The 20350-nt window shown below is 45.3% G+C and overlaps 1 protein-coding gene across 6 annotated transcripts in view; it reads left to right on the forward strand.

The window, feature by feature from the left end:
- Positions 1–20350, forward strand: part of LOC109490461 — a 252703-nt gene that overhangs the window by 93351 nt on the left and 139002 nt on the right. The window contains exon 1 of one of the 6 annotated variants that reach the window (XR_004625103.1): positions 277–7998. The exons of the other annotated variants lie outside the window; for them this stretch is intronic. The gene's annotated coding sequence lies outside the window, so the exon portion shown is untranslated. Of the gene's footprint in view, positions 1–276; positions 7999–20350 lie in introns of those variants that run through there. 6 annotated transcript variants of the gene reach the window in all.

The raw sequence follows: 20350 nt of genomic DNA on the forward strand, positions 1-20350 counted from the left end.
CAACCGACAAAGATAGCATGACTTGGAAATGCCTTCCTAGAGGGCAATTTGGCAATATTGATCAAGAGTCTTACAAATGTTCCCAGGCTTTTACTCAGCATTGTAACTCCTAGAAATTTCTTCTCGGGAACTAGTTTGATGTGTTCATAAAGACCTATGTTCGAGGATTTCATTTTAAAATTTATCTCACTAATAGGTATAAAATTGGAAACAAAAAATCTTAATGTCCGAAATAGATTCTGGTATTTACATACATACTTTAAAATATTTTAGAAGCCATTAAAATCGCATTGAAGAGTAGGTAAGGGTACGGGAAGATGTCTATGCTGGAATGTTAGTTTTCGGTATAATGAGAGCCTCATCATGTAAAAACATGTATGTAGGGCGTATACCTATGTGTGTGTGTGCGCGCATCATGAAAAGACTAGAGAAAATGCACCAGGATATGGAGAGCGGTTATCCCTGGGAAATGAGACAATCATGGGATTTTTTTTGTCTCTTTTATAAGGATTCTGTTTTCCCCTAATTCTCTAAATGAGCATGTGTGACCCCCATCTCAGATGCTACAGACTTTGCTCAGGGGCAAAGAGGGGGACCTGTGTGAGTCTGAGCCCCGAGCCTGGGAGAGCCATGGTCCTGTGGGGTCCTGCGGGCAGCAGACGGTAGCAAGGAAAGACACACGCTCTGGGTTCAGCCAAATCTGCACTGGTTTCCCGGTTCTGCTACTGAAATACTGTTGACCTTGGATGGGTTTCTTTATTTCTAAAAGCCTTAGTTTCCTCACCTGTGAAATGGGGATCACTATAGCACCTGCAGGACTGTAAGGGAGATAATAATAGAAGGAGTTTGCATTGTCCCTGCCGTGTAGTAGATTCTCTGTAATCGGTGTGTGTGTGTGTGTGTGTGTGTGTGTGTGTGTGTGTGTGTGTGTTATGCATGCATGTGTGGATCCTGATAAATGGATCTAAGAACATTTTCACCGCTCCCTTCTTAAAACTTAGGTCTACCTTTATCACCCAAAGTGTCCACTCTGTTCACAACCATGTGCCTGGACCATGGCTTCCCTCGGCCAGGCACACTTTGCAAGGTGGAAAAGTCAAGAACAGTTGCAAATACCATCTTACTCCCCTCAATAAGGAAATGATACCCTTGAAAGGAAGCTGCCATCACCATCATCATCCCAATGTAAGGAATGGATGAGGTCCAGGTGTTTTTCTGGAAGCTCAGAGCCTGGCCTGGCCCCTGCCCCCCTCTGCTGCTGGTTCCCTCCTCTGGACTTGCTGTGCTCAGGAAGCAGCTGTTCGTGTACCTGACTGTACCCTTTCTGGAAAGCACTGCTGTGGCTGTTAGGTGAGCTGGCTGGAAGGGAGGGGATAATGGACATGGCTGTAAGGCCAGTGACTGAGGCCGTGATGGGCTTTGCAGGCCACGCTGGCAGCGGGGATGGGCGCCTTTGCTGAGCCATCCCACACTTGCGCCGTGGGGGTGATGCCGGCAAGAACAACAGAGCACGGGGCCAAATGCAAATTGTTTTAAAACACACAAATGAACTTGGTTCAGGTGGTGCCAGAGAATTCTTGATTTCAGCAGAGAGTTATTTTGTGCACTTTTACTGCGATCATCCAATAAAAATGCAACTGTTCATAGAGACATTAGGTTGTCGTTTTAGGAGATGCTGTCAAGGAAAGCAGGCCACAAATTTCACCCAATTTGCCAAACTGATTTTAGTGGCTTTTTTTTTTCTTCAAAGCACATCAGACCTTCAAATCTGTGTGCTTTTTCTTTCTTTGTGAAATTGTTACTCTGAACATTTAGAATCAATCTGATGAAGCGACACTCACCTTGAGCCACGCAAGGGGCCGTGGTGCCTCAGGGAGGGGCTCCCAGGTCTGTGGCATGAGTCCTAATCCCGCGGAGTTACAGAAAGACAGTACCGAATAGTAGGATGTGGATGGGAAAACGTGGTACAGGCCATGGGTCCCATCAGAAGTCAGGGGTCAGGGAACAAAGAGATGGTGTCACCTGCCAGGTAAGGGACGCCGCCGCTGCCCAGGGCTAAATTCACGGTGTATGGCCTGGGCAGTTGCACGGAGCCCTGCGCTTAGAAGGGTCCTGCACGTGAGTTAATGCTCTGCATCCCCGTTTTGAAATTCTTAGTCATTACGAGCCTGGTGCTCTGTATCTTCATTTTGTAGCAAAGCTTTCCTTTTCTTTCTGGACACACAGCTAGAGTCCATCTCTCACTCTCTCTTGCCGTGGGGCATGGCCATGTGAATAAGTTTGACTAAAGGAATGTGAGTACCAATTGTATGCCTGCCCCCCTCTCCCCACGAGCGAGCTCGGGTCAGGCGGTGCTGGAGAGTTCTTGAGCTCAGCAGAGAGTGACTCATGCGCGTTTACTGCTCAGGGGGTCATGGAGGCGTGCTTGTGGGAGATGCTGTCAAGGAACACAGACCAAGCTCCCCCCCTTGGGCTCCCTGGGCTGTGCCCCCCCAGGCGGCTTAGGAAGCCGGTCTGAGGGTGGCGTCGCTGCTGCTGGCTGGGGTCTGCGTGTCCAGCTAACCGCATGGAGCAGAAGGCTCTTTCTCCCACCGCCCCGTCCCAGCCACTTAGAGCTGCCCTGGACTTTTCACAGGAGCAAAAAATACACGACTCTGGTGTCGAGAGACTCAGTTCTGTGGTTTCTGCAGCCCCTCCTCTGCATGCTTCTTTTCAGAGGAAGGAAGGCTTTCTCAGAAGCCTCCCAGCTGACTCCCTCCCTCAGATCGTGGGCCAGAATTAAGCTTCTTGTCTGTCCCTACACCAGTCCCCGTCCAGGGAGAGGGCAGTGCCACCATCAGCTTGGATAACCAGGACCTGCTCCTGAAGGTCCAGGGCTCCCCAGATCTCAGCACAGCTGGGCTTCGAACAGTGGGCAGCGAGAGAGAATTGCCAGTGGGTGGGCAGCCAAACAGGGTTTGCCACAGGGCAGGAAAAGGAAGGCTGTGGGTTTTCTTTTTCCCAGCTTTATTGAGAGAGATCAAATGGACGTATAACATGGTATAAGCTTAAGGTGTACAAGGTGGTGATTGGATCCATGTATACATCAGGAAACAATTACCACAAGAAGGTTAGTTAATACATCCATCACCTCACATAATCACAATTTTTTTTTTGTGGTGAGAACATCAAAGGTATACTCTCTTAGCATCTTTCAAGTCTGTCTTTAAAAAAAAAAGAAACAAGAAATATTTGGTTTTGAGCTTCTGAGGCGAGAGAATGGCCTTTTATTTATTTATTTTTTTGAGCGATGTATTATCCTGTGTCAGTTCTCATGAGTTGGGGGAGGGGAGGTGAAAAAATTATGCATGTTACCGTGGAGAAGAGACACCTACTCTGTGACCGTGAAGTTTATCTGACGATAAGAACTTTCTGTGTGGATCTTCAATGATAACGATCCCCTTGAACCCTCCAGTGTTCCACCTCGAACGGTCGCAGGGATACACGGAGGGAAGGAATACGCAGCGCTCCCTGGGAATGGCCGTTGAACAGGCCACCGGGCACAGAGCGGTGTAGTGGTGACTGGGGTGCTGGGGAGTCGTCTAAGCTTTCCGACAAACGACTCTCGCCTTTTGGGTTTGGTTTCTATCAATCGGGAATGTCAGCGGCTGCAAGTAACAGCATATCTGACTCTGACTGCAGTGGTTTAAATAACAAGGATTTTGCTTCTCCTCATAAAAGAAGACGACTAGAGGTAAGCGGGTGCTGGCCCTGGTTCAGAAGCTCAGTGGTATCAGTGACAAACTTCTGCAATTTTCTTGGAGTTCTGCTAACCGTGGCAAGATGGCCGTTATAGCCGCAGCTGTCATGTCGGAAGCAGGATGAAAGTGGCAAGGAGAGACATTTTGAGCCCTGCTTTGTTCTCGTGGCTGGGACCAGGTGACGCCCGCCTTGCTGCCAGGGAGGCTGGGGAGTGAGGAGCAGAAGAGTTAAGACTGGCTTAGACCAATCATGGCTGTCACCTGGGCCTGTCCTACAGCTACCAAAGTGAGATTCTTCTAGCAAGAAACAAGGGAGGCATGGGTACCGAATAGGCAGCAAAGAGTGTATGTCACAGTCTGCAAAGACATTTGATCTACCAGGAGGGTGGTAAAACAAGGCAAGTGAGATTTGAACATCTCCTGGCCACGAGGACAGAGGTTCTGGGTCTGGAACACTTTGCAATAAAGCCCAGATCAAGGTGAAAAACCAGAGCAGAGCTCGGATCTGAGCTGATGCCAGCGTCCAGAAATGACTCTCGCATTCTTGCTGCCTGCGTTTGTCCTACTGCTAATCCAGTCCCTGTAACTTTATCGGGGTGTTGAGTCTTTATAGGACAGGCCATAAGTGTGGCAGGTTCTCTCTCCAGTCAGCTAGACCACAACAAGAAGGGCTGAATCGTCATATCTGAGCTCTTCTGGCCTGAGCGTGGCATTTCACGTGCACCCCCAGGGCCTTCGTCGTGTGCTTCCTTCACTGTCTTTAACAACCTATGTCATGGGGACAGCTCCATTCACTCGTCTTCTTCTCTAGGTATGTGCCTTGAGAGCAGCGCTGCCCAAGAGAAGCGTCATGTGAGCCGTATTTGTAACTTTAAACTGTCGGGAAGCTGCCTTTTAAAAAATAAAAAGAAACTCATGGAAATAAATGAAAAACTATCTTTTAGTTAATCCTGTATAGTAAAAATATTATTTCAACACCTAATAATAGAAAAATCATTAGTGAGATATTTTTCGCTCTTTTTCATTCCAAGTCTTTGAAATCTGGTTTGCATTTACAAACCTGACACATCTCAATTCAGACTAGCCAAGCTTCCAGTGATCTGGTAGGCACATGCAGCTAGTAGCTACCCTATGAGAGAATGCAGTTCTAGAGGACACGCCACACACACTTTCCCTTCATCTCAAGATCCCGCAGAACAGTAGAGTCTTAGTAAATACTGAAAGAACACGTATGGCCACACTCCTGGGATTGGGTCTTTCTCAAACATAGGTATTTGAGAGGTAGACGAGGAAGCCCTGGAGCAGTGTGGATGGTAGTCAAGAGCATGGACTTGGATACACACCACTTGGTGTGACGTCATCATCCGTTGACCCGGATCAAACCACTTAGCCTCCTTACGCCTCCCTTTGTTTCCTCACCCGTAAAGAGAGACAGCAACATCTATCTTGCAAGATGTCAAGAAGATTAAATGGGAGTGCCTGGTACATAGGGGAGACAGAAGAGGCAGCAGCTCTAATTATTTTAAACTAGATACTCCATGAGTCACATGGAGAACTTGGGTTTTAGCAGCAACAGTGTGGTTTGGCCAGAGCAATGCTGATGTAAGGTATGGGTTCTCCCTGCTTTGGGAATTCTCCTGGGGGAAATCTTAAAGCAATTCTTGGTGTTTCTTTTTCTGGTTGTAGCTGGGAAAAGTCACATGCCAACCATGGGGCTTGGTAAGAATGGGCAAATGCCAGAGGGCGGCCCTTGCTCTGGGAGCTGCTTACTGTTCATTGTCCCTCCAAAGCCTGAGGGTTCAGCTTTCCCTGGGAACTTCATGGCTGCCGGGCCCTTTCACAGCAGGGTGAAGACCTGGGTCCCCTTGCCTGCTGCCTTCTGCTCCCACCGGGTCATCCTCACATGCCTGACCCCTCTTCTCTGTCCGCCTCTGGGTGCCCACCGATGTGTTTTGTCGAAATTAATTGTCTTGAAATACGGTTGTTTCAGGCAATGGAAACAAGGGTTCCATGATCATACCCAGTTTTGAAAACAAAAAATGGGCAAAACAAGCCAGATGCACAGTGACATTAAGGAAAGGAGAGGCTAACTTTATTAAAAAGCTTCTTTGTGGTATCAAGCAGGAAATGAAATGGCTTTAAATGGCACACATTTCTCAATCATGTAATGCACCAGTAACCCTGGCCTTCTTTCTTTTCTGTCCCCTTGAAGGGAAAAACAGTGCCCAGATACAACTCAGACAAGAGAGGGGAAAGGCACTGAGTCAGTGCATTGTCACGGAGCCCCAGGGAAGGCTGGTCACCCCTTCTGGGAAGCTTCGCAGGAGGGCCAAGGATGGGCGTGTGTGCAGGGGAAGGTGTGGGTTCTGTTGCATGTGTGAACCTGGGCTACCTGATAGACTCCTGATGTTTTGTTAATTCTTCTGACCAATGGATTCTCTCAAATCCGTTGCTGTTGGAAATACCATAAACGTCAAATGTTGGATTTTATCTTGTAAATCCATTTTTGGAGGCTGGTAATACCCCAATCCCCACATACAACATTTACTCCTCTTGCCAAATGCCGTTGTCCTTATTTCTACTGCAAGTTGGTCTCTTTGCACAGAACACAAAAGCACAGAGAAGCAAAATTGGCTAAATCTTTTCTTGAAGAAAAAATTGCACTTACTTAGCGAGTACCAAATGAATACAAATGAAAGGGGAAACCAAAGATTGATGCCACTGATAGACTCTTGCTTAGTTGCACTTTTTAAGACTTATTTATAGATGTCAAACAGGATATGGTACATGGGAGGTGTTCAGTAAATACTCCTTAATTGATAACCCAGAGATATATTTGAAAATCTTTAAGGAAATAGGTATACTTTCAAAAAAAAAAAATGGCAGTTAATTTGAATCGGTAACAAAAATGGTGCCAGATGGAATCTTGTTGATTTGGACTGAAAGTCTGGCTATTAGAAAATAGCTCTCAAGAGTCATGATTTTAGGATCTCTTCTAAAAATTCTCAGATGGTTTCCCACATCTCCTCATCGATCTTTGCACTGCTCTGTGGTATCAGGTGGCAGGCATTGTGATAAGACGCTAAGGAAGTAAAAGGTGTGCCTCAAGATGTGGTTGGAAGCCGACATTTCTGGACTTCCAACACCATTCTTTCTTATCCTCTCTCCACCTGTGTCCATACAGCAAAATCCCCCTGTCCTTAAACGTCAGAGTAGAGGGGTTGGTTGACATATCACCTGCTCCTACCCCTGGTGGGGTGTTGGTCACAAGTACTATAGTTGTTTGCTTCGTGTCTGTGTGTCCCATGTGGGCTCCTCAAGGGCACAGACCCGGAATTATTCACTTTGACTTCCCAGTCACTCCCACGGTGTCTGGGAGGGAATAGTTAACAAACCCTGGTTGAGTGAATGAGAAGCAGGTGTATTATTCTTTGGTGTTCAGAGTTATTAACTTGCTTTGTTGGTGGTGTTCGTCGTCGTGCCATATTTCTCCTCTTGCTTCCTGTATTTCCCCTTTCTCCCGAAGATAAATAAGGAAGCCAGACTTCTCACCTTGCAAAAGGTTAATCCTATTTCTAAAGCCATTTTGTGGGTTCTTTTGAGAGGCTTGAAATGTCTCCTGGATCCCTGGGGAGAATCCTAGGTGAGGGGCTGGCAAATGTTGCTGCAAACCAAAGGAACTTGCCCTTGAAGTTAAATGAAAAGGTCATTGTGTCCCTTCCCTTTTAATTTCAATCCCTGTCATTGTCATTTGTCTGGCAGGGAACTCTGCAGGTCAGAAAAGCTTGATTTCTCCTCCTCCCTGAACTCCTCGTAGCCACTTATAGTTTGTGATTTTCTCTTGTTGGTTTTGCTGCTTCATTGTACTTGAAACAACCTTTTTGAAGATGGAAAGGGGGGCAGCACAGTCTCTGCAGTGAGCAGGGGACTGTCCTTCCACTGGCTGTGCTGTGCTGATTTCAGCAAAGTATTTTTTTAAGCCCTGACAACAAGAGTGCTTTCCCAGGTGGTGCTATTGTATAAATGTTATAAACAATGGTACTTGCGGAGCCTAGTACAGCCCGTTTGGCTCACATTTCTCCAAAAGTGCTCATGGGCTGCTGGCCGGGTTATGGTTCTTCCTTGTTTCAATCCGTCTGATTCTTCTCATGCTCATCAGACCCACGATTCCCTGTTTGATAATGCTCCAACGGTTAAAGGGAAGTACTTGTCATCTTGGCACCTGGTTTCAGGAACAAAGTACTCACCTCCCAGCTGGGTAAGCCATTTCAAAATAACCTTTGTTCGGGGATCTGAAAGAGCCCAGTAACTCAGCAGTCTGGACCATCCTACTAGCTGGGCTGCAGAGGGCGAGGGGTGGGGATTTCAGGGGTGCAGGGCTTTGGCAGTTGCCATGGAGACTATCAATCATTTGATGAAACCACCTGGGAGGCATGGGGGTGAGAAACTAGGAGACAATCACCTGCCTTTTAGCAATTTGTTAGCACTTAATGCAGCTATCAGACTCAAGCCTTTGGGGGTGATTATTTGGGGCACCTGATTCTGGAAATTAAGGGAAGCTAAGCTTAAGGAAATGCTTCTTAAGTTCCCTTAAGAAGTGTATCTGATTTGTGCATCAGGAACCTCACGATTCTTCACCTGGCCCTCAGAGCCTGATGCTAATGTGTGTGTGTGTGTGTGTGTGTGTGCACGCGCATGTGTGCGTGCGTGTGTGCGTGCATGTCGGGGTGTGTGTGTGGGGGTGCTTTTTAGGCATCTGCCCTCTGTGCTTTTTAGGCATCTGTCCTCAGACGCACAGCTTGGTGGCTGTAGAGTTCTGTGACTACCAAAGGGAAGCCTATTCTTGGGCTTTCTGTTTGGAAGCCTAGTAACTGGTCACTCCAGGGTCGCGTACTCAACGACAGGGTGATAATGTCAGCTGTCCTGTGTCGCGGACTTACTGTGTGCCAAGGCATTGCCACAACATCTCATTAGTTCTTATGAAAACTTCGCAAGGTGGGTGCTGTTAACTCTACAGAGGAGGAAACAAAGGTCTGAAGAATTGAAAGAACCTCTTTGAGGCCACAGCGCTCCTAACTGCCAGAGCAGAGGCTTCGCACTAGCTGGCAGTGACCCTCTAGGGCTTCGATGAAGGAATGCCCTGCCCTCTGTGGCATTGCTAATAGGCAGTCACTTGGGGGGCGGCTCCATCGGCAAATCCAATGGCCCCCAGGGATGCCCTTGTTTCAGTTCTCAGAAGCTTTCGGCAGTTTGGTGCACCCCCTTCCTTGAAAGGAGCCAGCCGGGACTGTCACCTGCTAATACCTGCTGGGAGTCAGAGGGAGGCTTTGGGCATCTGCCATTCTGGACCCTGCCAAGGGCCAAACCCATCAGTCTAATCAACTGAACATAGAACTCCGACTTTGCAAAATGTCTTTCAACAGAACCAGCATGAAAATGTTGTTTTTCTGGACGCTCAACAGATTTTAGGTCTAGAGATGCAGGCGCTGCTATTTGACTGAGTCTGAGGGTTCTGAGAGTTCTGTGATGGTATGGCCAGCTCCCCTGGGGAAGTCACCAAGACCATCGGGATGCTGTCACCATTCCTTATTAGGCTTGGGTTTCTTGACATGGGTTTCTTTTCTAGTGGGGAAGACTCCAGACTCCATGGACAGGCTGGAGCCAGCTGGGGTCTGAGTAACCCTTTCCCTGGCTACATGTCTGTTTATGCCTCTTTCCAAGATTTAGATCTGGCCATGTCCCTAAAGAAGGGATGTGTTATAAGAAAGAGAAAGGAAAAGCCAGAGGCTCCCTGGTTCATCATCTTATACAATACCTAACACCACCTGTGGCTTTATGAAAACTCTTCTAGAGCTATAAGCAACAGCATCGGGAGAGGGGGTGTGGTAGCAGTGATGGCACCAGACAGACCTGGATCTGCCAGGACCATGAAGGGGAGTCATTTACCCCTGACCTCATACTCCACACCTGCACCATGATAATAATAATGTCCCTATTGCAAGGATAAAAAATAATGCAGGTTTAGCACCTGACAACAAGTTGATACTCCACAAAAGGTGGTCACTGTTGTTATTATTATATAACAATTTTATCATATAAACCTATCCCAATTCTGTGAGGCCTTTCTAAGCTCATAGGAGTTGAAAGGGCTCAGCTCCATTGTTCCCAGAAAGGATCCCACCTTTCTCTCCCTCCTGCAGCTCTTGGCTGTTCTGACCACAGAATTTATTAAATGACCGCCTTGTCATTGTGTTTGAATCCAGACTGTGTCTTAATCTGATTTCTAGATTGAAGCTCACAGAGGTTCGGTGAGGTGGTGGTGGGGCTGAGTGTGAACACTGACCCCTAGTCCTCATTCCAGGAAAATAGGAAGTGTTAGGCAGCAAGCTCTAGGAACTTGATTTCTCTGATTTTGCTTAGAGGTCTCCACTGCCCCTAACTGTTGGCCTCCAGCATGTTTGATAGGAGCCTACCAACTTGCTGGCTTTCAATCGAGCTGCCCGCACAGTTTAGAAGCTCCCCTGGAGATCTGGGCAGGGGAGGAAGTGCTCAGAGAGTGCTGGGCTAGCAGGAAGTGGGAGCTGTTTCTAGCACAGACAAGGTATGAGAAATGAAAGTCAAGGAGGAAGTACAAGTGGGATCCGTAGGTGCCTCGAGGACAAGGAAGTGGCTTTGTTGGCAAAGGTGGGAGGAGAAAACAGCATCAAGGTTAAATGCTGGGGTAGGTGTGGACACCGTTTCTCCTCTTATAATGTCTGCATGAGGGGTGGTGCTGGAACCCCGAGGGTAGACATGTGGTACACAGAAATTCTCAGCCCTCACGGAAGCCACATGAGGAGGGGAAATTTGACTTCTGGAGGCCATGACACACTGAGTTCAAAGAGGTAGAGTTGACTGACTGGCGCTGGTGTTTCATTTCTGAGGCGATGTGAGGTCCTACGGGGTGTGCTCTGGGAGGCACAGGGAGGCAGCTCTGGTGTTGCTCGATGTTGACGGGCTTCATAGATTCTGCCATCCATGGAGCATCAGCCGTGTGCTGGGGTTGACAGACAGGAAATAATTCCATCCTCACACGAACACCACCAAGAGGGCAAATGCTATGACCCACATTTCGCAGACCTGAGGCGGCTGAGAGTCACAGTACGGAGGTAACTGGTCCAAAAGTAAAGTTCAGCGGGCAAGGTGATTTCCTCCGGGTCTCTCTGATGCCGAAATCAGGATTCTTTGTGCCAGGCTGCTTGTTCACATACAGGTCTTGCCTGAAAAATGTTCTCTCCCGCATAAGAACAGGGAGCGTCCTCAGAGGCCATAGTTTGGGTCAAGGACCCCTTTGAAAATCAGATGAAAGCGGCTATGTAAGAGTGTACATACTCTACGGCTTGAGGGGTTAAGGACTCCCTGAAGTGATTTATAAGCCTCTTAATGCGCATGCGCCCAGCTCAGGAACTCCTGAGAAAACAAGGAAGCCCAGAGAAGTCAGAAAAGAAAGAAACTTCAACAGAAACAGATTTAAAATTGAATTGTCAGGGGTGCCTGGGTGACGCAGTCACTGGACGCCAACTCTCGATTTTGGCTCAGGTCATGATCCCGGGGTCTTGGGATGGAGCCCCGTGTCAGGCTCTGCACTCAATGGGGAGTCTGCTTGAGATTCTCTCTCTCCCACTGCTCTCTCTCTCTCTCTCTCCCTCCCTCTCCCTCTGCCCCTACTCCTCTCAAATGTGCACACTCTCTCTCTAAATAAATAAATAAAATCTTAAAGAAAAATTGAATTTGTCAGTACAACATAAACATTCTGAATCTGTTGCCTTGAACATAGCAATCTTAAATAAACATGGTTGCATTACCCCATGAGAAATGTCTGTGATATACCTGTGAATACGGACAACTCAATTGGACATTGTACAAGCAGCTATTGTTTCCTACCGTGGAGTCAAAACATAACTTAAAACAATCATCAGAATGCCTAAACTATAGCATCACTTCCTTTTCCTTTCCTACTCAGATATTTTATGGTCAGGGCGATCATCCATTCTTATAAGTCATTTAGAGATGACCTCCATGAAATTATCCAGAATCACGTTGCAATAGTTTTGAAGTAACCTTAAGAGGACTTGGCATTTATATAGTTCTTTGTATATGTTCTAGTAAATTTATTACTTATTTTATGCCATTTTTGAACAGTACGTGAAAATGCTCATGCCAGAGAATCATGAGCTACCAAAGATACAAGGGAGCTCAGAGATCATCCAGCCCAAACCCTCCTCCTTTGCAGATGGGGAAACCAAGGCAAAGAGAGGCGAAACGGACAGTCTCCAGGCCACTGGTTGAGTTGGTAGCAGGGGAACTAGAACCCTAGTGTCCTGACTTCTTTCAGGGCTCAATTCCTTGCACCATGTCTGTCCACCAGGTACTCAGTACCTACCTGTTAAATGTGCATCCAGATGGAATTTTCTTCTGGCCTTATTCTCTCTTTCCTTCTGCTCTAAAGTCCTGGCAGGGAGGGCATCTTTGGTCACAGGGGAGAAGGTACAGAGGCTTTGCTAGCAAAGAGACCCCACACTTCTGATGAGGGCCATGGCTATTGTCACAGAAATGTATGCTGGTCCAAGATGCATTGGTAGGACATACGTTTGCCCTGGGGATGGGGCCAGAAATAATGATCATCACCATCCCAAGGACTGGGAGCAGCGGCTCCAGGGTGGGGTGGTGTTCCAAGGGGTGGGAAAGGTCCAGCATGTGGGGCAGGGAGAGGAGGGCCATGGACCCTAGAGGAAAGGACCCCCCAATGTTTCCCTGGAAGTAGACCCTGTGTGGGTTGACAAGTGACTTGATGGGAAAAGGCCAAAATGTAGCTTGGTGTCTCATGCCTCCTGTGTGTTTGGGACCATGTGGGGTGGGGGCAGAGGCTGGCCGTCAGCAAGTGTGAGGTACCTGCATGAGCGCACTTTGGAACAGGCGCCGTGGGAAGCCAAGCAGGGTGGGAGCTGGCGTCTCCACTTCCAAGTTTCCTAACCTCAGAGGTTGATGTGGTTAGGTGCCAACTGCAGTCACTTAACCTTCGGGTATTTTCAGATATTTCTCCCTTTCCGTTGGATTAAAACCTGACTTGAAATGCAGTGCAGGCTATTGATGACTGGGCGGCCTTGAATAAGTGAATCCCTTACCTTCTTTGATCCTTGGTTTCTTTGTGGGTCAAATAGAGCTTCTTCCAGACAAGTAATTAGAAAAAACCCAATTTCAGTTTTAAACTATAATTCAAATGAAGGGAGCAAAAGAGCCTGGCTCCAATCAGGTCACAGTATGAGCATGTCAGAGGAAAGAGTGTGTGTTTGTGGAGGAGAATGTGCTGGAAGGGAAGGGACTCAGGGGCAGACACTGATGTCTATCTAGCCCTTGCAGGGAGAGTGCTCCCTCACTCCCCAGGACCATCCACCTCCAGTGCTGACAGTGCCCTGTTCTGAAACGGGTACACCTGACATCAGGACACATTCGAATCATAGACCATCCTCCATGCTCTCGCTCTGAGGTCACAGAACAAACTTCTAATTTGGCTTCCGTATCCTTTGCCTCCACAGAACAAATATTTAGCTATAGGAAGTAGGTGCTGTGTCCTCAGTGGTCATATTTTGTTTTAACAGTGAGTTAGTACATTGGCACTCTGGTTTCTGTATTTTGGTTTCCTGTGGGTTGGTGAGCCTGCGTCAGTATGGCCCACGTGCACAGCCTCTGACCCCAATGCCGTGTCCTTCCGCTACCCTGGGTCACTCTCGTTCCTCCCGGCCACGGCCTCTGTTCCTCTTCACTGACCACCAAGGGTTCAGAGACTGTTTTAATTCCAACAGATGGCTCTGGGCATGGGGACTTGGGGTTCTAGACTGGTTCTTCCTCTCATTCCCTGTAAGGTCAGGGGAATGACAATGGGGTCCTTATTGGTAAAACAGAGCAGTTGGAGTCGGGATCTCGGTATCATGGATAGGAAGGGACAAAATCACAAAAGTTTCAGTACAAATTTAATATTAACCTATACATTCCACACAATTCATGAAACTTGATTAGAGAATTCTAAAATTCATGTGCAAGAGTAAGGGACCAAAAATAGTCAGGCTAATTTTAAAGGAAAAGAATATGATGTGGGTCTTGCTCTCTAAATAGTAAGATTTATTAAGAAGCTGTTGTAATTAAGACAGGGTATTGAGGTTAGAATGGAAAGCAGATCACTTGAACAGACCAGAAAACCCAGAAACTGACCCATGTGGGAAGTCGACCTAGGGTGGAGGTAGATTTCCAAATAAGTTGGGAATGTCTAGTTGGGACATTTGGCTATCAATATGGGAAAAAATTTACATTAGATCTTTACCTCACAACATAGAAAGAGGTCAGCTCCAGTAGGTTGAAGAGTTACATGGGAAATGTGGAAGTAGAGAGGAATATCTTCTAACAGTGGGGTGGGAAAGGGTTTTAAGCAAGATGCAAGAAGCAAAAGCCATGAAGGAAAAATTCATAAATTAGATATTAAAATGAAAATCCTGTACAATAAAGAAACCACGTGTTGGGAGAAGATATTTGTAACAAATATAACCTGTAAAATGTGTTAGGAATATATAAACAGGAAAACAGTATGGCAGCTCCTTAAAAAATTAGACATAGAATTATCATATGATCCAGTAACTCTATTGCTGGGTAAATATCCAGAATAATTGAAAGCAAGGACTCAAATATATATTTGTACACCAGTGTTCATAGCAGCATAATATTCAGAAGGTGGAAACAACCCAAGTGTCCATCAATGAATGAAAGATCAACAAAATGTGGTATATATACACAATGGAATATCATTTAGACTTAAAAAGGAAGTTCTGGCACATGCTACAACACGGATGAACTTCAAAGACATCATGCTAAGTGAAGTAAGCCAGTCACAAATGGACAAATACTGTCTAATTGCACTTATAGGAAGTACTTGGAGTTAGTCAAATTCATAGAGACAGAAAGTAGGAGGATGGTTGCCAGGGTCCGGGGGAAGAGGGATGATGGGCAGTTTTTGTTTGATGGATATAAAGTTTTAGTTTGGGTAGATGAACAAGTTCTGGAGATGGGTGGCAGTGATGGTGGCATCACTATGTACATAATGGGACTGAATTATACACTTAAAATGGTTAAAATGGTAAATTTTATGTTGTGTATACTTTACTACATAAAAAAATAAGCACGGATACGTGTCACAACATGGACAAACCTTGAAAATATGCTAAGTGAATGAAAGAAGCCAATTACAAAAGACCATATGTTGTATGATTCCATTTATATGAAATGTCCAGAATAGGCAAATCCAGAGGAATAGAAAAAAGATTCGTGGTTGCCTAGGGCTGGGGGAGATGAGGAGAGTGGGGACGATGCCTGAAGTATTCAGAGTCTTTTTGGGAGTTAATGAAAAATTTCTGGAATTCTAGAAATTGGTTCTGGGATTGATTATAGTGATGGACACACAAGTCTTTGAGTATACTACAAGCCACTGAATGGTGTATTTCAAATGAGAAAGCTGTATGGTGTGTGACTTATCTTTTAATTAAGATGTTAGCAGAAAAGTAAAAAAAAAAAAAAAAGAATATACAAGAAACTCCTCTAAAGTAAGGAAAGACAAAAACAAAGAGAAAAGTGAGCAAAAAAAGCAATGAGATGCTTCTCAGGAGACTTGAAAGGACAGCAAATCTACGAGGCCAAGTTCAACCCCAGGGACATGCACACGCGAGAGTAACAACACGATTCTATCTCACACTCTCAAATGGGCAGGAATTCAAGTCTTTCAATGCCCAGTATCAGGGAAGATGTGCAGCAGTGAGGACCGCCACGCGCCACTGTGTGGAAAGGCAGATCGGTGTGCAGAGAACAGTTTGGCTCTATCTGGCAAAGGTGCCGAGCTGCACGGTTGGACTCAGCAATTTCACTTCCAGCGATCTACCCGAGGGAATTTCTTGTGCCTGTGCCGAGGAGTTCTTGCAAAAACACCAATGCAGCACTGTTTGCGATAGTGAGAACCTAGAAACATCCTGAATGTCTATCCCAAGCTGAGAGATACACAAATGATCATATATAGTCAAATAGTAGAATACTATACAGCAGTGAAAAGGTACCGTACACGGGCTGTATGAATGTCAGTGAAGATTTCAAACAACACATTAAGTGAAAAAAATTAGTTATTGAAGGAAAAGTAGCACATGCCACTTATATAATTATAAGCAGGCAAAACAATATTCATATTATTTATAGAGGGCTTTGATTATTTCTGAATTTTTTTTCTCTTTTTTAAAATTTAAAAAAATTTTTAATTACAATTTAAAAAAATTCCAGTATAATGGATGTACAGTGTTATATTAGTTTCAGGTGTACAATACAGTGATTGAACAATTCTATCCGTGACTCAGTACTCATCATGATAAGTATACTCTTAATCCTCTTTACCAATTTCCCCCATCTTGCCCTCTGCCTCCCCTCTGGTAACCAACAGCTTATTCTCTATAGTTAAGAGTCTGGTTTTTTTCTGTTTGCTTGTTTGTCTCTCTTTTTCCTTAATTGTTTGTTTCATTTCTTAAATTCCACATATGAGTGAAATTATATGGTATTTGTCTTTCTCTGACTGACTTATTATTTCACTTAGCATTATACCATCTAGGTCCATCCATGCTGCTGCAAATGGCAAGATTTTACTTTTTATGGCTGAGTAATATTTCACTGTGCATATATATGTATATATGATATATATATCATATATATGATACACATCACATATATATCATATATATATATCATATGTACATATGATATATATATATCTTCTTTATCCATTCATCTGTAGGTGGACACGTGGGCTGCTTTCATTTTTGTATTGTTTTTAATTTTTATTTTTATTATTTTTAAAGATGTAATGTATTTATTTGAGGGAGAGCAAGAGTGAGAGAGATCACAGAGGGAGAGGGAGAAGCAGACTCGCCGCTGAGCAGAGAGCCCGATGTGGGGCTCAATTCCAGGACCCTGAAATCATGACTGAACCAACGCAGGCACTTACCTGACTGAGCCACCCAGGTGCCCCTCTGTATTATTTTTTAAAAATATCTTTTTCCTTTCTAAAATGAAAGCCCTGATGGAAATTTGTCAAAATGTTAATAATTACTTAATTTCAAATGTATTCCTATGGTGCTTGCTGTATTATTTGTATAATTTTCTGTATGTTGGAAATATTTAATAATTCAAAAAATATTTTAAAGACACACAAACTGCTATATAATTGAAATCATGTGCATTATTTTGGAAAGTGTATGCTTCCCCGCATTTCATTAATGGTAGCGTAACTGGCGAGTCTGCTAGGCCAGAGAGTAAGTAAGCCGTTTCTAAGGTCTAGACTCACTCTATACAATGAGTCAAACAGCAAATGCTTCTCAGTCATCCCCAGCCTGAGCAATGTGAGGGCATGTCCTGAGTCCTACTCAGCTCTGTTCTAGGTCTACCATAGTACACGGCATAGATGACTGCTAAGTGGGCAAACTGCCACCATAATGCACTCAGATAGGAAATGCTGACTATACCTTAAGAACTGATTGGGGTTTTATAGAGATAAAGGTGTCAAAACCTCAGTGAGCTCTGCCTGCTTGATCACAACACTGTCTCTAAGATACTCAGCTTCTGCCTATTGTTCTAGATGAAAACACAAACCTACCCGCCACAGGGCCACCTTACTAGGCTCATTAGTCTCGCCGAAGACACTTCTGTTTTTAATTCTTAAAAATAAAAATTATTTATATTTAAGGTGTGCAGCATGATGACTTGATGCCTAATAAAATGATTACTGCTGTCAGGCTAATTAACATCACTTCCCATGGTTGCCATATTTCTCTTGTGATGAGAGCCCCTGAATCTACTCTCTCAGCACATTTCCAGTATTCAGTACAGTATCATTAACTAGAGTCATCATGCAGGCCTTAGATTTCTAGAAGGCCTTCTCCTATATCATTGCAGCTTTGTCCCCTTTGACCAACATCTCCCCTTTCTGCCACCTTCCACCCCCGGTAACCACTGCTCTGCTTCTCTGTAACGGGCTTTTTTTTTTTTTTTTTAGATTCCACATATAAGTAAGATCATGCAGTTTTTTTCTTTCTGTGTTTGGCTTATTTCACTTAGTGTATAATGTCCTCCACGTTCCTCCGTGTTTTTGCAAATGGCAGGATCTGTTCTTTTTTTAAGGCTGAATAATATTCCATTGTGTGTATATGTGTGTGTGCGTCCGTGTGTGTGTATGTGTGTGTGTTTGTGTGTGTATGCGTGCGTGCCACAATTTCTTTATCCATCATCCTTGGAAGAGACTTCTTCACCATGTGTGCAACCACAACTTCTCTTAAGTGTGACTATTGATAACTACAATGAACTCACGTTCACCACGATGCTGTCTGTATCCCTTTCTTAAAAATGAAAACAAACACTTTAGTAGTTTCAGGCAAATTTTTAAAGTAGGCTGGAGTGAGTGCCCCTGCTGGGCTGAGCTGAGAAGTTGCATTTTAGTTGCAAATGGCAGCAAGAAAGAAGGACAGCTTCTATTTTGTTGATGTGATTCTTTTCCTGCCATGGCCCAGGGGGAGCTGATTGTCACAGACACAAGCGACAAGATAGCTTTGCTGGGAGACGTGCATGTGCACGTGCGCGTGTGCACGTAGTGAAGAGAAAGCAACAGTCCTCCTCTTTAAACTAAATTATTTGATATTGCCCACATGAGCATGGCAAGATGCTTGCCCCCTGTCCACGAACACGTGGCCGTCTCATTTCTGGTCCAGCAGAATAGCCTGGAGTGGTTCCCCGAGTACTGAAGCACCAGGAAAGCCCAAAGCACCTTTAATGAAAGCCCTTGCTCCCCATTTCTGTGCAGAGGAAGGAGTTGAACAACCATTACCTTAGCAGCTGAGATCCAGGCGGCAGATTTCCAAGTGTTGACGGCTTCAGAAATGTGTTTGCTTGGCCTCCAAGTAATGACTGAGAATATATTCAATTTAATGCTGAAAATCTGAAAATAGTGCCCAATTAGTTTAGTGTGGAAGAGTGTGATAATATTTTAATAATATGGGCTTTATGAAAAAATTTGCTTTCATCTGAGTAATTAGGGCTGGTGAAAGGTTTAATGTGTATTTATTGAGCACATAGTAATAACAGCGCGTGAGCTGAATAACAAGGCAACGTGGATGCATTAGGAGCTTTCTCTTCAGTTCACTGAAGTTGAGTCCTGTTTTCATAATGTCTGTCATGCTGAACAATAAGATTGGTTCTAAATTGAAATTAGAATGTCTAAGTGTTCAGCCCAAGCGTATTAGAAAAATTACATTGGTAGAACACTTACTTCCTCTTGAAATGCTTTTGGGAAAATAGTTTCTTAAATTGGCCTTGCAGCGTCTTTGAAAATAGTCTCAATGCTGCAAAAGCTTTATTTAAGAATACCACGAATCTTCGCTTCGCCTTCATTTCAACTGGTGAAGAGGGATCTGCAGAAGATAAGAGGCCATTTAGGTTTTGATTTTAAAATACTTTGAGTAAAATATTTCTTTCATGTCAGTTGACCTCCCATTTAGAAAATAACCCATCTCTGGGAGAAATGGTTTAGTAGGGTTTTGACTCTTCATTGCCCCCCAGGGGATTTTTCTCCCTGGATGTCGCTTGGCAGAGAGCAGGCAAACGGGAGGCGGGGCCTGTCAGGACAAGGGGCGGGGCCTGTCAGGACAAGGGGTGGGGCCTGTCAGGACAAGGGGTGGGGCCTGACAGGACAAGGGTCGGGGTCTGGCGTCTCTCCGAGGGAGGATCTGTTCACAGTACGCCCAGCGCAGCCTGACTGGGTGGGCAGCCTGCCAGCCAGCCCGCCCGCGGGCCTGAGGGCCAGGACACTCCGCGTGGCTGCTTTCAATGGTAGAATCGATGTCAAATCCACAGAGAAGTCCTAATGTGTGACCAGAATGAAAAATTGGGGTTAAAAATTCAGAGCCATGTCTTTAGTTCATTCTTTGACCTTAGCAGTTAACATTAATTTCTTTCCTAAGTAGGTGATTTGAATGCAGCTTATCGGAGGATTTTTTTTTAAGTCTCTGTGGTTCCTTTCATGCAGTTTTTTTTTTTTTTCCCTTTTCTTTTCCCCTCTAAGTGCTTTACCAGGCACGACTCTGAGAAAATAGTCATGTCTCTAGGGTCCATGCCAGCTGATCATCAGAACCACATTCAGCAAGGTCGCAGGAATTCCAGGGCAGGCTGGAGGGGGACTCTGCTTGTCACGGAGGCAGAGCTACTATTTAACGGTTTGACAGTGTGGCCTGCCCATGACCTTGACCCGGCTTCTCTTGGCTATCCTTACTCTGTTTCCAAACTGGCAGTGAGGTGGCCCAAGAAGGCCTGTGGTGGGTCTGCTTTCCTCCCTGGGCCCGGGCTGCTGGGGAGGAGGGCACTTGCCTCCAGGAGCCGGTTGGCCCTTTGGGTCCTGCCACCTGGCTTTGGAACTGCCTCCAGGGGTCAGTCCATGCTTCTCCCTGGGCCTATCCCACAGTGTAGCTATTTATTTAGAACACTGTTCGGGTTTCCTCTTACTTAGA

The sequence above is a fragment of the Ailuropoda melanoleuca genome, chromosome 4, assembly GCF_002007445.2.
Source record: "Ailuropoda melanoleuca isolate Jingjing chromosome 4, ASM200744v2, whole genome shotgun sequence".
Lineage (NCBI taxonomy): Eukaryota > Metazoa > Chordata > Mammalia > Carnivora > Ursidae > Ailuropoda > Ailuropoda melanoleuca.